This window comes from Prinia subflava, chromosome 2 (assembly GCF_021018805.1).
Source record: "Prinia subflava isolate CZ2003 ecotype Zambia chromosome 2, Cam_Psub_1.2, whole genome shotgun sequence".
NCBI classification, from domain to species: domain Eukaryota; kingdom Metazoa; phylum Chordata; class Aves; order Passeriformes; family Cisticolidae; genus Prinia; species Prinia subflava.
In genome coordinates, this window is record NC_086248.1 from 56,563,358 (window position 1) to 56,579,560 (window position 16,203).

A 16,203-nucleotide genomic window follows, 5' to 3' on the forward strand; every position below is an offset into this window, starting at 1 on the left:
TGTGGGTCACTCTTCCACAGGGTAGAGTCCTTTCAGGACAGGCTGCTCCAACATGGATCCCCCACAGGATGACAAGTCCTACCAGGAAACCTGGCCAACCATGGCCTCTTCTCTCCATGGGTCTGCAGACTCCTGCCAGGACCCCGCTGCAGCACATTTCCCACAGGTTCACAGCCTCCTCTCAAACATCCACCTGCTCCAGCACGGGCTCCTCCATGGGCTGCAGGTGGATCTCTGCATCCCTGTGATCCTCCCTGGGCTGCAGGGGCACAGCTGCCTCTCCATGGACTGCATCACAGGCTACAAAGGAGTCTCAGCTCCCCCTCCTTCTGCACTGACCTTGGGGTCTGAATAGGTGTTTTGCTCCCATATTCTCACAGCTCTTCACTGGCTGCAATTACATCTGCCCAATAACCTTTTTTTTACCTCTTATTCTTAAATCTGTTATCCCAGGGGCGTTCCCACCATTTCTGCTTGGCTGGTGGCGCGTCCATCCTGGAGCCACCTGGGATTGGCTCTGCTGGACACAGAGGAAGCTTCTGGCAGCTTCTCCCAGAAGCCACCCCTGTAGCCCCCCGTCACCAAAACATGGCCATGCAAACCCAACACAACAGATTGTCAATTCATTGTCCTTCTATTCTGCTTGTACAGCAAACACAGCAAACATCCCCATTCGTAGATACAGTAACTGCAACCTAAATAATGGCAATTCCATCCAAATAAAAGTTTAGATGTTCTGCAGGTGTGTTGATAGTAGAAAAAAAATAGTGATAACCACATTAAGCTGAGAAATGATTTCGTTTTCGTAGAGCATGTACAGAATGCATTTTCCACAAGGCACCCAGCTCTACTCACAAATAAAATTTGTTCTAGTGGCAGTCAAACCGCACATGGTAACAGTTCACTATTTTTTGATGAATGAGTGTGATGGGGATGTCTCCATCTGCACAACACAGAAGTTCACTGGTATCTAACCCAACCCAAACCCAGCCCTTCACAGAATTCTCAATACCTGGTTAGGAACATCGACATAAGAATAATTCTTAATCAACACTGGAGAGCTATGAAGCTTTAGCAAAAAATTCCTTCCTGTTGGCAAAGCTAAATCTACCTGCCACTAGGACAGAGAAGGGCTTATGAGTGTAGTTCTGTTGGTTAATCCGTGCCAATAAACAATTTGAAACGTGGTAACAGCCCAAGACTAAAGAGCACTAAAGAACATGTTTCCACTGAACATGATATAAAGAATTATTCTTCCTGCCTAATGTTACCCAAATTAAAGGAAGGGTATTTTTTCCCTTTGTTTAAACCATGAATAAATACAGAATAATAACAAAACCATGCATAACCCAAGAGCTGCAAAAGGCACTTCAAAAAAATTCTAGTGGTTTCTCTTCCTCCCCCTTCTTGAGTCACCTGCCTTAAAACTGCATCTGGAAAAAGAAGTGTAGCCTCCTGAATGAGCTTGTTTTGCTGAAGTTGGCATGGGAGCACTGGGCAAGGGTTCAGTCCCAGGCATCAGTTTAGGATTACATAAGGTCAATTCTCTTCTTTGTTTCTGCTGATCTTTAAGCTGTTAGAAAAGAGTCAGTGTGACTTGATTCCTTTGAATGGAAAATAGCACAATGGTTCCATGATGGAAATGGTTGTGTTGATTAGGAAAGCAGTTTTCTGTCACGAAAGCAAACATGTGGCCACACTTCCATGCAAGTATGGAATGTCACGTGGTTACTTTTTATTCTGCCAAAACAATACCCTCAAGTCTTGCTTGACATGGAGGATTTTATGTATGATGTGAACTCCAGAGCTGTTAGAAAACTAGGGTTTTGAGAAAGTCATCAAAAGCTGTCTGTTTTCCTCTGGATTTTGCCTTGAAGATGACTGACATTTTAAAAGAATTCTATTAATTTCTGTCTTTTCACCAACTCATACAAGCGATTCATTCTTTCTTCCTAGTAGCTGAACCAGATTGTCTTGAAATAATAAAGTCTAACCAAGGAAGCACAGTAAATGATTTTGAGAGTATCAGATATAGGTACAGGGGAATCAAGAATCTATTTCAGTTCCTGTTTCTAATGGCATGCTTTCCATCATCTGTAAATCACAATACTCCATGGAGTGATACTTACAGGCTGTGCTGGAGGAAGAAAAGCATGTTGTTTGGTATCTTGTACCAAAAGCAGGTGAGGAGCATGAAAAGCTTATGTATTAATGTATGGATGCCACATTGCAGCAGGAGCCATGGCAGCTCATGAAGGGCAGGTCTTACAGCTCTCATCTTTGCTGCCTTATTTAATCTTTGCAGCTGCCCAAAATGGGCTTTCAGTTGAGGTCATCATGACGCTTACTCCTTCTCTCTGACCCATCTTATGCTGTAATGAACTTAAGTCTCTTTCTCATCTCTCATTCTTTATGAAATCTGCAGAAAGTTAGGTATCTTTGCAGCATACCTGCAGTCCAGACAAAACAGCTTCAAGTCAGACAGTGATCACAAAAAAAATGTTGATGGTACTTAGTCTAGGGGCACACAGTTATACAGAGCACATATGTAAGCTTGTATTTCTCCAGGAAGCCAAGCTAAGGCTGAAAAATCCCAAGTTGTTCAGGCTGTTCACACTGGACTTTTTTTCTTTTTTTTTTTTTTTAATGATATAGCTGCCTAACATCATTTTCTGCTAAGTTAAAACACTGATCAATTGAAAATAAAATTTTTAAGGGTCTTTTTGGGAGATACAGTAAAATAATATATGAAAATCAAGCGGAAATTCTTGGAAAAAGTACCCATAAACATGTTTCAGGTTTTTTTTGTGTGTATGTAACACAACTCTTTGACTTCAGCTGATTGATTCAAATGCAAACTGCTTGTGTTAGCTCCAGCTTCACAAATAGTTTCCATTCTCCCTGAACACATTTTCTGGCAAAACAATTCCTTGCAGCTCTGTTGGCTCCAAACATTTCAATGTCATCCCTCTCAAAAGCAAAGTGTATGAGAAAAAAACATAAATTATAGTTAAACACAAAGAAGGAACAAAGCTGCATAAAGTTGTGGAGGAGGTAAGGAAACTTGAATTAGTTTTATTCTAAACTCATTCAGATTGGAAAACCTAGGAAGGGTGGTTTTATGTGCCTTCATGAGTGGGATAATGCATTATTTATTTGAGGACTGGGAGAGGCTTTTCCTCCCTGCTTTTCACATAGTTGTATTCTGCCCAGAAGTAACTGGCATTGAGAAATTCCCATGTGTTTCATTTCTGACGACAACCATAGAGACTAACTTCTGTCTCCTTGTGTCCTGCTGCAGCTGATGAAGCCTGTGGTGCCAGCAGAGCACCAGGAGCTTCTCATTGGTGCCATGCAGCCAGTGCAGCAGGACACAGGGAAAGCTGGGTGCACTGTGGAAGGTGAGCCTGCTACCCTCCAGACCCACCCCTTACTTCCCAGCTCTATGTGGTGTTGTGCCAGGGGACAGTGGGCCACTTCAGGGCTGAAACTCAGAAACTTGTAAGGAGGGAAGTCCTCACAGCGAATGCAAGAGCCACACTGTATGCCCATCTTTTGGGGGAGAGTTTACAGCAATGCAAGTTTTTTCTCTCGTAGTCACAATTGGAAAGACAGTTCAACATCTCTGAGAACCTGCTAGACCTAAAGATCAGCTGAAGCATGCAAATCTTCTCCATGTGACTGCTGTTTGGCAAACCTTCCTTCAATTCAATTACAAATTACAGTGCAGGAGCAGGAAACGAAAAAACAAGCTCCAAACTATTTAGCAAAGAGCCAAGTCTGGTCTTTATATAATAACTACGACTTGTTTTTGGAAAACACTTGAAATCAAAGGTTGGACGAATCAAAGACCACAGAACAGCAGGAGTATTCTTTCTTTTGCCCAGTTACTCTAATATGCAACTTTCTGACCAAATATTGCTAGAACTTATTGGCATCAACAGGTAATTAACTGACAAGTATACGCACTTATGAGATGAATTTCTAATCCTTCAGAAAAACAGCACTATTGCCTTGCTTCCAAACAAAGGATGAAAGAGGTTTAGAGAAAGAAAGTGCAGTGCGCTCATTAACTAAGAGGATTAGAAATCCTAAGGTACAGGCAAGCTGGAATAACATTTTTTATATTTGAGTTGAGTTGAGTTGAGTTGATAAGCCATGTCAACTAGAAAAACATCCTAAATCATAACCAAGAACTAGACAAAGAAAAATAATGCAATTCCCAAAGTATAGAGTAAAAAGTTCAACAGACATTGATAGAGAATGTTTGGGAACCTAGAGTAAAAGATGTTGAAAACTATCTGTTAGAAAACTACTGTGTTAGGAAATAGCAATTTAAGGAAATCAAAACATTTCACAGGAATGTAAATAACTGTTGGACCCTTTCTCTAAGATTTCATAAACATATTTGTGCAGCATCTGATGGACTTGTGTATGAACAAGGAGTCAAAGGGAAACATTCTGACAAAGTAATTTTGCAAGCCACTTTTGATAGTCTGTGATATAGCCATATTTTGCCATATTGGGGCTAAAAAATAAAATTTGAAATGTTTATATTTTTCACAGATGAACACAATCCCTTGTAAACCAATAGATAAATGAGTAGGTTTGCTAGCAGTCACTGCTACCCCAAATGCTCATAAGAGACTTCTGAAAAATTGTTCACAGAGACAGAGAGGCAGTGAAGAGAGTTTCAAATTTTTAGTTTACCATAGCAAATGGGGAGATTTCTTCAATATGAGGGTGGTGAGGCACTGGGAAGGTTGGGGCTTTGAGCAACACGGTCTAGTGGCAGGGGATTTGGAACTAGATGGACTTCTAGATCACTTTCAAGCCAAAGAATTGCATAATTCTATGATATCCTAATCAACTGCAAAAAGAATACCCACAATTATATGGTCAAGCAACCAACAAGAAACAGCACAAAACAAAAATACCATGAATTTTACAACATCAGGTCACCAGATTATGCAGAGAGACAATCTCTAAGGTAGGCTATATAATATTGTTACTGTGGTTCCAGAAGAATTAAGTAGAGTTGTTGAAACTACGTTGTGCTGAAACTACAATTAATTTTACATGTCCTCCTTTGTTTGTACTTTTCCAGGTCATAAGAATGGCTGAATCAAATGACAGTGTGACGGTCGTGTCCAAATTTCTGTGTAGTATATACAGATGAGAGATTTGATCTTGAAGGTGTGGAGAGCTATGCCTCACTGATGCATGAAAGCCTCTTGGGAAACTGCATGCAAAATTCAGATATAGACAGCATGCATAAAATATAACTTCTAAAAAAATTATTATTATTATTTTCCCATGGCAGGTTTTCTACTATTTAATTGCACACATTTAATGTAATCTTCATGTATTGCTGTGACATGATATCTGCTTTCATCTTTTAGCTACAGCCTCAGAGGATCAGTTCTGCTCCATTTAGGACCAAAACCTGGATCGTACATGGGGTTGTGCTGACAGCACAGAGAGTGACACAATCAAAAGATTTTGGAGTGAGCTTTGCATTGAAGTTCTTCAACCTACGAAACAACTGAAAAGCAGTCACAGTAGCAAAAAGTTCAGGCAGGCTGGTTTATCAGGCTCCTAAGGTGTCTAGCCATGTATCTGTAGCCTTTCTGTGACTCCCTCTCCAGCAATGTAGACATAGCTTATTATGTCAGAGGGAATTCAGAAGTACAAGAATAGCAAAATAGCACAAAAAAACCCCCGATTTAAATCATGCTTGACAAGTTTCAGTTCTGTTGAGACAGTGTTTATCTCCATTACACCCTTTGCAAATAAGCTATTTGTCTTAGGCAATACTTAATCCTTTTCCAGTGTATCTGGAGTGGCCACCACCTTACATAAGTAAATGTAACACCAGTGTGTGCAGGAGGGCCTTTCCAGGGTGTTACAGATTGCCTCTCATTAGCCTGTAATTCTGTGCAGTAGGAGGGGATCATTGAATTAAAGCTTCCTCTTTTGTTCCTAGTCCACTGCAATGCAAACACAACAAAAGCACAGTCTGGGAACAACCAGGATAAGTCAGAATGTCAGCAGAACCACAATTGCTTTTTCAGAGGGCCTCAGAAACGTAGTTGTTTAGAGATTTTACCATGAAGGGGATGATACAGAAAGGTCAGCCTAGCCTGTAGACACCCTCCTGCTTTTCTACACAGCAGGTAGCTTTGTTTCCCTGCCAGAGCACAAGGCCTGCAAGAAACAGAGATACTTGTTTTTTTAAAAATCATACCATACATACAGTTCTGTGGTGAGTGAGTGAGTGAGTGAGTGAGTGAGTGAGTGAGTGAGTGAGTGAGTGAGTGAGTGAGTGAGTGCCTTCAGAGGCATCCTCCTAGTCACCCGACAAAATTCACCCATAAGATTCTGTATCAAATTACTCTCTACTCCAGAGCTCACTGAAAGCAGCAACACAAAACCAAGATGTAACACAGGTCATTGTGTTACAGCAGTTATAATCAAACTATTGTTCATGCTGTAATTGAGTTCCTGGAAAAGGAGATTTGAAAAAGAGGGTTAAGAGTAGGTTTATAAAACTTAAGCATATACCTAATCTGTCTGGGAAAATTCTTAACGTACCTTGCACATTTTTGAAGTTGTCTGTGACCTTAACGTCAGAGCAACAGACAGAGTCAGGAGGTATGTAATCAATGTTTCCATTTATTAAAAAACCACAAAAAAGTTTATATTTAAAGTTGTCTCTTTCTATGCTAAATATATGTACAAAGATATAATGTATGTTGTGTGTCTGTGTAATAACACAATAGCTAATAAAACAATATTGGTTAGTAATGAGGTTGCCACTTGCCAGAATACCACTGTAAAAATGTTAAGGCCAGGCTTCAAGAGCTCTGCCTGACCATTCTACCAAGAATACAGAAAGAAATGGGCATTGACCACTTCTACATCACCAAGAACCTTATTTTCATCTGACATTATGCCAAAGAAACAGTGGGACTATGATAATCAGCTGAGATGCTGCTTTCTGACACACCCCAATAGTGAATCCAGATTTATGTTATTTTGACCCAGCTGTCTTGTTTTTTATCACTCTGTCTCTGACAAATGTCTGCTTCCAAATGGTCTTCAAGGCATCAGCAAAGAGGAGTTTCCTACAGTCTCCTAGGACTTAGTATCACCACCTTTGCCCAGCAAGTTATGGACAAGAAGGGATGCATTTTAGAAAGTGGTCTATTTTCCAGACGTTCTCATTAGTTGATTTTAAGTCGCAGTTCATCGAGGAAATGTCAGTGAAACTAAGTTAGTGTGATTGATTAAAAGTGGGCTCTGGCACTTTTTAATAAACATCACAGCTGTCCTGGGAAGGAGTTTGTTAATCTGTTGGTGTGCAACGTATAAACTGAAAATATTCGGAGGCTGGATAACCATCAGAGGATGTAGTGGAATATACAGGGTGGGATTTGCATGAGCAGGGGCTGTAGTGTAGAGCTGAGATTCCCACACGAACTGGTGATAATACCAAATTATCGCAGATGTTTTGAATATCTAAGCCTCTTGCCTCTGGTTTTCTATTAGGATTGAGTGTTACATTGTCTTCAACTTTTCCCAAAACCCATAGGAACAAAACTCTCTTTGAGGTTCCAGTCATCTTCCAAGCATGATGTGAATTCTCCCAAGGGTTCAAAAGCTATGATGAAGTGAAATTATAGTCAAAGTTCAATCCCATGGACTTTTTCCTTAGAAAACCAGACTAGCAAGCCTGTCCAGGAGCTTAGGTACTTTCAGGATTTGACAGGAGGCAAGCAGGAGTTCTGAACTTTACTTAAATATTTATCCAAGTACTTCCTTTTCTAATGTGTACTTGATTACTGCGTCAGTCCCTTCTTCAATCATGTTCTTGAATATCTTGGCTTTTATTTATCCATTGCAGTAACGTGCAAGTTCATGACAAAAATTGAGGAATAGCAGACAAGCTTCTGCTTACTACAAGGTAAACCTTTTATCTCACCCAGCTGCTGAGCTGGGCAGGGCTGGAGCAGAATGGTGGTGGAGTGCAGAAGGGGAAATTGTTGAATAACGTGCAGGGGATGCAAAACCCTCTCCTCTTGTGCTCATTCCACCACAAGAAAGACATTTGAGAGTGGGCTTTTCTTGTTCCTCACAAGCTGAAGAGTGAAGAACAATTTAGTCTCTTACAGCTTTGCATCTGCCGAAGCAGAATGCTGAACATTAGAAACAGCCTCTTTCCCCATTTCCCTCCCCACGCCCCAAGCTTTTGGCTGTTCCCAGTGTTCTGAGGTTTGACCTGAGATTTCAGGGGGCGTTTCAGGACAGTTCAGCAACAGCTTTCTGCATCATAGCAGATCTAGAGTAGCATAAAAATTCCTTCAAAGTGTGAAGTCAAATGTTAAGCCAGTCCACGATGAGAAAGAACATGCTGATGTGCTGTCTGCTTTTTAGTTGTTTTCAGCTGTTATTTGTCTAATTCATTGTGTAAGAGGAGGGACTATGGCAACAATTTATGTTTCATACAGCTCATCATTGCAGAAATTATTCCCATGCAATTTTATATTCTCAGCACATCTGGATCAGTTGCAAGTGAAATCAGTCATTCTGAAAAATTACTACAATTTTCATTAATTTTGCAGTAATTTTTCAGTCATCCAGTTAGCATAATGAGTAAAAAGTAACAGACTTTCAGTGAACTGACTGGTCTTCTTGCTTGGTTTTTATCCATTTGTTCTATGAAACTCCTAAAAATTTCAAGCAGCTCCTGAAACATTTAGGTTTCTACTATTCCCATGGCACCATGAAACCTGACATTATTATGCTTTCATGGAGAAAAGTGGCTGTCCTGGCTGAAAGGGTCCTAGACTAGGCATGACTCAGGTCTCAGCCCCTACAGACATGCCAGGACTGAGCCTGAGGTCTGTGCAAGGCTTCTCAGGCCTTTTCCCAGTGGAGAACTGCTTTGCGTAAAACGTCACTGTACGCTTGGCACACAGGAGGAGAAAACAAACAGATGCAAACTTTCAAAAAGGAAGTCAAAGTGTAACAAATGAAGTAGCAGTAGTCTAAGTGGGGAAGATTAGCACTGGCTCCTCTTCAATTGCCTGTCAACGGGACTGCTCATATCTCCAACACTTGGCCTGGGAAGCAGATTTTCCCTTTGCAGTATCTGTCCCCCGTGCATGTGCTGCTTCCCACACATGCTGGGCACACTGCCCCTTATCCCTGGCTTGGGAACATGCTCCCTTTGCTTGCCTCCTTCTTAAATCCTCCTGCTGGCCCTTTTCTTTTCTCTTACCTGTCTCTGCCTTTATAATTATTTCTTTCAACTGCTTTGTGAGTTAAAACCAGAAATCGACAGTTTCTGTCACAAAATCCTGTAGTCCAATCCAGGTTAGTTTTCCACAATCCAGGTTAGTTTTCACACAATATGGTGCTTCTGCAGGTTAAGGCCTCTCCAACCACTTCTGCCCCAGTCCTCCACCTTCCCCTGTCTTTCTTTGCTTCCCTCAAACTGGAGAAAAGAGGGCCAGATTATAACTCTTACCTTCTCTTTCAACTGGATTTAAACTGCTTACACATCTTTCTTGGACCAGTATGACGCTTATGAGTGTGTGTATATATATATATATGCATAAACTAAGGCTCAATGATGACTTTAAGTGGGCTGTTGTGCACTCTCTAGCTTCTTCTATGCCCCCGGGATTCCAATCTCTGAGTTTAGAAGGGGGAGAGACTCTCTAGAGGGGAACACTCTTTGAAGCTCAGAGGCTAGTGTGGGTGCTCATGATGTGTTTTTATTGCCTCAGGGAAGTCTGGATGTGCCCAGCCTGTCTCTTGCCCGCCCTGACGCCTGCAGCCCTCACACAGAGCGGTATCCCAGCATGACTGCTGGGGTCTCAGGCAGCTCCAGCCACAGGCACAGCTCCTGTAAAGGGGAGACAGGAGAGAACTGCCTCTTCCCAGTGACATGATGCCTCCATGCTGGACCCTCTAGATCAGGGAGTGCATCCAGGCTCACATCCTGGTGCCAGGGGAAGACAGAGGCCTTCCCCACTGTTGCAATTTCCCAGTGGCTCTGAAGCCAGTGGAAAGAACGGACAGTGCTGCACTGGGGTGGGGAAGGCAAACTCAAGTTGGCCTCTGGTGCTCAGCTGAGTCGTAGCAGAGATAATGGAGAAGCTTTTAAAGCTTTCCTCAAATCCTCTCCTTGGGGAAATCTCAATGTGAGTGTATTTCATCTGTGCCTACACATTCAGCTTTAATAGAAGCATGCACCAAGTCCTGAGAGCTAATTGTATATAGCTGTCTCTGTTGATTAGCTAGGCTGCTCTCTCAGTGTGAAAGGTAACCATTCAAGTGGTTGGATGTACTACAGCTCCTGCTCCACATAGCAGCAGTTTCCTTGAGGGCTTCATGAAGTTCTGGGGGTATGCAAAAGAGAAGTGCAGCACATCAGCATGTTCTTTGTTTACCTTTTCCCCCTTTTTCACCTTGTGTATTTCCTTTTTAACGCTTTATGATCAAGTAATTAGTGTTGACCGAGTTGCAGTGGATTCTTTATCTGCAGTTTGTTTGCTTAACTGAAAGAGCTCTATTTAATCTTAAGGCCAGTCCAGAGCAATGCACTAACAGTCTCACCAGAGACGAGGATGCATATGGATTTATTTATCCTCTAATACTAATTCACTTTACATATATTGTTTGATGCATCAGGTATGGTAACTAAAATGTGTATTTATTAGTCCATCTGAACAGCAGAGCAACCTGGAGAAGAATTGTATTTTTTTAATGTGACAGCTAGTTCTGAAAGCAATAAAACTCACATATTGATAAGAAGAAGGAGGAGCAGATAACATTTTTAATGATATTTCAGAAGTCTCCCAGGCACCCTGCCCTGCAGAGGTAGTGACTTGCATCAGGGGCCCATTAGGCAAGGATCTGTTCACAGCAGCACCCCCACAGAGCTGTGTAACAATCACTTCTTCTGGAAGGTTTAGTAGTTATTTCAGCTTGAATAACCAGCAGATTAAAAAAACAGAGAGAGGTGGACTGGTGAAATGAAGACCCACATTACTATATGTAGGCAGTAAAAATCTCAATGGCTTCTGATCCCTTTTTTCCCTTCTTCTTCTATTGTCTCTTCCTATTTCTGAATATGGCCTGTCTTGAGGTTATGAAAATATTTGTTATTCCAGATATAGGATTTCCGCCTCCAAAACGGGGTACATGTAGTCCTTTGTTTTTCAGTTTATATGATCTTAGAAACATATTTCTCAAGAGAGTACAGAAGGTCTTATGATATTACAAAGTGGCTTAAGAAAGATAGCAGGTATTTCCAAACAAGCAGCAAATTATAATGGTTGTGCTCAATTGAAAAATTTCTTTCATATTTCACTAGATACCACAGGACTGAATCAGCTGAGTCAACTCAAGTGGCTCTTCTCAGAAAAGATAAGTGGCCACTTATTTCCCATTACCATATAAAGTATTTCTCAAATGAACCTGAAAGTTTTAAATAAAGACAAAGGACAATTAAGAGTTTTCTTCTTTCTTTCTTTTTCTTCTTCAGATGGGACGAACTTGCAATTTTTAGTGCTGTAAAACAAACTGATAACGAGAGTCTAAAATAAAAATCGTTTTCAAGGAAAATTAAAGCTTTTTTTCAAATTCCTACAATATTTTCCAGATGCAACATCCAGCCAATCTGTCAAATAGCTGATATAAGGCAGCTTTGGGCTTTCTGTTTCTAGAGAATATTTCCTCCCTTGGAGACCTTCTGATTGTTTCTCTAGTTTTTTACTGTTTCTAGACTTCTTTTATCCCCTTTGCCAAAGGCGCCTTTCCAATCACATTCTTTCAAGAGGCAGATTCCAAAACCTCTTCTCCCACTTGTCAAGACAATGTGTCTTGTCCCTTCAAAATTGCCTCCTGTACAACTGGTCCTACTAATCTTGCTGGGGGTCATTTCTCATCACAGATGTTTAGGGTAGATGCAGGGTATTATTTTGCCTTGTCAGTGACCTTGCTGTGGTGTGTAGGCAAGTAGTGCTCAGAATAAGTGAGAGAATGCATCTCTTGTAGAACACGAAGCCAGCTGTTATCACTTCTACTCATTCTGTAGATATGACCACCAAGCACCCAGCATAATGATGATATCTTTGTTTATCTGAGTATTATTCTAAGGAAGAACAAGGTGTTATTTACTTAACGATGTTAAAATGTTGTTGCCCTTGACTCCCACCACTAGACCCTTTCAAGGTGGAAAACAACTCCTTTGCAGACACTGGGTAGGGCCTAGAATGTCATGTTATACCTTCAAAATTAATTTGGCAAGGGACTAAAGCAGAAAGCTCAGTGGAGAAGACAAAGCAAGATGTTTGATTAAAGCATCTGTAGATTAGATCACTGCTCTACTTCCACTTGTGATGTGAATGACAATGAATCCACCTACAAGGGCATCTGCCTGTTACCAACTTTTATCACAGAATTACAGAGTCATAGAATATACTGAGTTCGAAGGGACTGACAAGGATCATTGAGTCCAATCCCCATCCCTGCACAGGAACATTCCCATGAGTCACACCATGAACATGAGAGTGTTGCCCAAATGCATCTTGAACTCTGTCAGGCTTGGTGCTGTGACCAGTTCCCTGGGGAGCCTGTTCCAGTACCCAGCCACCCTCTGGGTGAAAAACGTTTTTGTAATATCCAACCCAAACCTGCCTTGATTCAGCTTCAAGCCATTCCCTTGGGCCCTGTTGTTGGTCACCACAGAGAAGAGATCAGTGCCTGCCCCAGCTCTGCTCATCACAAGGAAGCTGTAACTGCAGTGAGGTCTCCCCTCAGTCTCCTCCAGGCTGAACAGACCAAGTGACCTCAGCCACTCCTCATACAGCTTCCCCTCAAGGCCCTCTACTGTCTTTGTTGCACTCCTTTGGATGCTCTTTAATAGCTTAATATCTTTCTTACATTGCTCTTTCAGAAGCAAAAGATAAGAGGTCAGAAGAGGTCATAGTAGCTTTTAATGGCTTTATTTTTCCCCATGTTTCCTTCTCCTGTGGAGTATAACAAGCAGTTTTAACGAGCCCTGAAGCTTTACAATCACTTAGATTTCCCAACATCTTAATTGCTTTCTGTGGTATGTATCCGTGAGAACATGATAAGGCTAAAATTCAATCTGAAATCCCATAAGTGTTTGCAGATGTAGGAATCTGATCACGATGCAGGACACAGCTGTACCCTTTCCACTGGGTTCTGCCAACACCAAAAGCCAAACACCCTGAGTTTTGGAAAGATCTTAATCAGTCAAGATCTGCATCAAAAATGTGCAGCTCAGATCCACTTTTGGTCTAAAATATGACAGGCCACGTGCCAGAGGACACATACCTAATTACCAGGCTGTGTTGATTATTCCTTTTTCTGTACTTTTCTCAGCAATTTTAGAATAAATTATATCTTTGGCAAATTACACAAGGAGATGATTATACACTTAATTAGATGTTTTCTTCTGGTTTTCTTCGCGCAATAGTATCTAGTACAGATTACAGGGACTCAGAATAATTTTTCTGTATGGTCACATTTTCCCAGGGTTAGATTTCAATGAAAAAAAAAAAAAAAAAAAAAAACCAAACCAACAGAAAGGCTTTTGGTTAGGGGAATATTTACACCCTATTCAGCTTTTTTTTTTCCTTTAATATGAAAATGAATAGTATCAAGGGATGGTGTCTCAGCTACTTGCAATCCATTGGAAAATGCACATTTGAAGGGAAAATACATAATTTATTAAATGTATTGCTTAAAGTGAGAAACCTGAAATTGAGTTTAGAAAGTCTGGGGATTTGTGGTTATACTTGGCATAGGCTACTCAGTCTGCTGAATTATTCAATGCTAAGCCTGCCAGTGGGAATAACAAGAAAACAGACATAGATTTCAAAATATATTTTCATTTGATTGGGAAAAAAAAGTTTAAAAATTAAACAGCTACACTCAAAGAAGATTAATCCCATCCTCATTGAACAACTGTTGATGGATGACTGCAGCTCTGGCTATGAAAGGAGTACCGAAAGGAGTACCCGTGTGTATTCACTTAGTGGCACTTAAACAAGAATAAGAGACTTACTGTCCATTAAACTGACACAAATTTTAAATAGAATTAGAAATTGCTTCCCTTTGAAACCGTTTTTTTCAAACTAACTAAAAAGTACATATATATTAGAAGATAAGGACAAAAGGCAGTCACAATGCTGATGTCTTTTACACCTATTTGAAGAAATCAGTTTAAAACAAAAGCCCCTCTTTAAGGATTGCCCTTTTGCCTGTGCAAAATCGGTTCCTTATATTAGGAAAGCACCCTGATTTCCTTCAAAAATTGAAAGTTGTGCAAATAGTGGTTATTATCCTTTAGTTTTAAATGTTATTAGAGGAAAATCTGCTTTAATCAAAACTACATCTGGGTTTCTGTTATGTAAGTATCAGATGACCAAGAGTCTGAAAGATTTCTTATATGTATAAAGAAAAACAATTCCTTTGCAACACATATCTTCAACCACCACAAAGAAAAAATTGTTCCAGGAACAGAAGCAAACCCCCTAATTTTGTCAAATTCTGCTTTTCTTCATCAATAGCAGGAGTAACTCCCCTTGATAAGAGCAGGTCCTTTTTCTCCTCATCTCAAGGTTGTGTAAGACCTCAGGAGATAGGAGAGATCAAAGTCACTGAGAGCACAGTCCATCTTACCTAAGCCAAGTCACACTGTTTGGTTAGAACTCAGGAACTGCTAGCAGGGAACAAAAACATCCATCTGATGTTCCTGTCAATCTCATTTTCCTCACACCATACAATATCCTACCCACTGCTCTCCCGTGCCCTACAACCAACACTCCAAATAATCTCATTGAGAAGAGATGAAGACACAATCTCTGCACGTTTTCAGTCTCACACCTCTGGTTCTGCTCTTGCTCAGCAAAATATAATTCCTCGAAACGGAATTATTGTTTTTGACATTTCATTTAATATGTCATAAATTTGTACTACAGTTGATATGTACACATCATGTTACCACTAATCTTTCAATAATATACTATTTTATCTATTCTTCATTGTGTTTTGGTAAATGGCTAATGTTTTTTGTGTTTTCTTTGATTAATTTTATCAATAAGGGAAACAATTGTCAGGCCTAGAAACAACACTTCTGCAAATTAAAAGGCTGTGGAAAATTTCTAGGTTTGTCCTACGAAAAACATTCTAGATGACTAGGAAACCACTGGAATGATTTCAAAAAAACACAGAAATATCCATTTTATTAGCATGTAAATGTCCCTAGGAAGAAAAAGTTCTGCATTTTTAATACAGGCAAACACCAAGCTAGCTTTTCTTGTGATCAAGTGGTTCATGAAACAGTGACTAACAAACTGCAAAGCTTTCTGAATATCTTTTTATTTAGCAATATAAGGCAAATATTTCAGGTTGATGACAATAGATCAGAAGTATGGAAAAACAAATACAAACTGGATTTTTTTTCACCATAGGACTTGAGAAATATCCCCAAACTGACTAATAGCTCTAGACACTTCTCCTCTGCCTCACTCTTGTCCAGTCTGTGAAGGGCTCTTAAATAGGCAAATGCAAACAAGAAATAAGAAATAAGAAAGCTAGTGCTGTATATAAAAAAGTATACATCTAAAATTAAAAAAAAAAAAAAAAAAAAAAAAAAAAAGAGAGCAAAGTATAATTTACAGCCTGTTCTAGGGCTATTAAATTTATCTGGAGCTCTTCCATCAGCCTCAATGTCCTTTGGATCATACCCACCACTGCTTCAGAAGAGCAGAGTTCTCATCTCTTGCAGAAATTGTCTATTGAAGCTGAAAGCCAGTCTCTGTGCTGAAGCCCTTCCACCCCAGGTGGGGCTGAATTCAGACTACACTTCAGTCAGGGCACTTGAGCTGAAATCCAGCCTATTTAGCAAACACAGAACATTGTTTATTGAAGCAGATATTGCACTTAAAATGCAAGCATCATGTGGATGGACTCTGTCCAACTCTCCTTTGAGTCCAATGGACTGGAATCAAATTGATCTCTCTGCTGCTGCTGCTCTGTGACAGTCTGGCTATACAAACCAGTTGTGAATTTAAGGCATCTCTTGAAATGTATTTGACCCAGGTATAAATGGCTACAAAGGGGAATGGGCAGGGTAGCATGATCTACTCTGCACAGCTG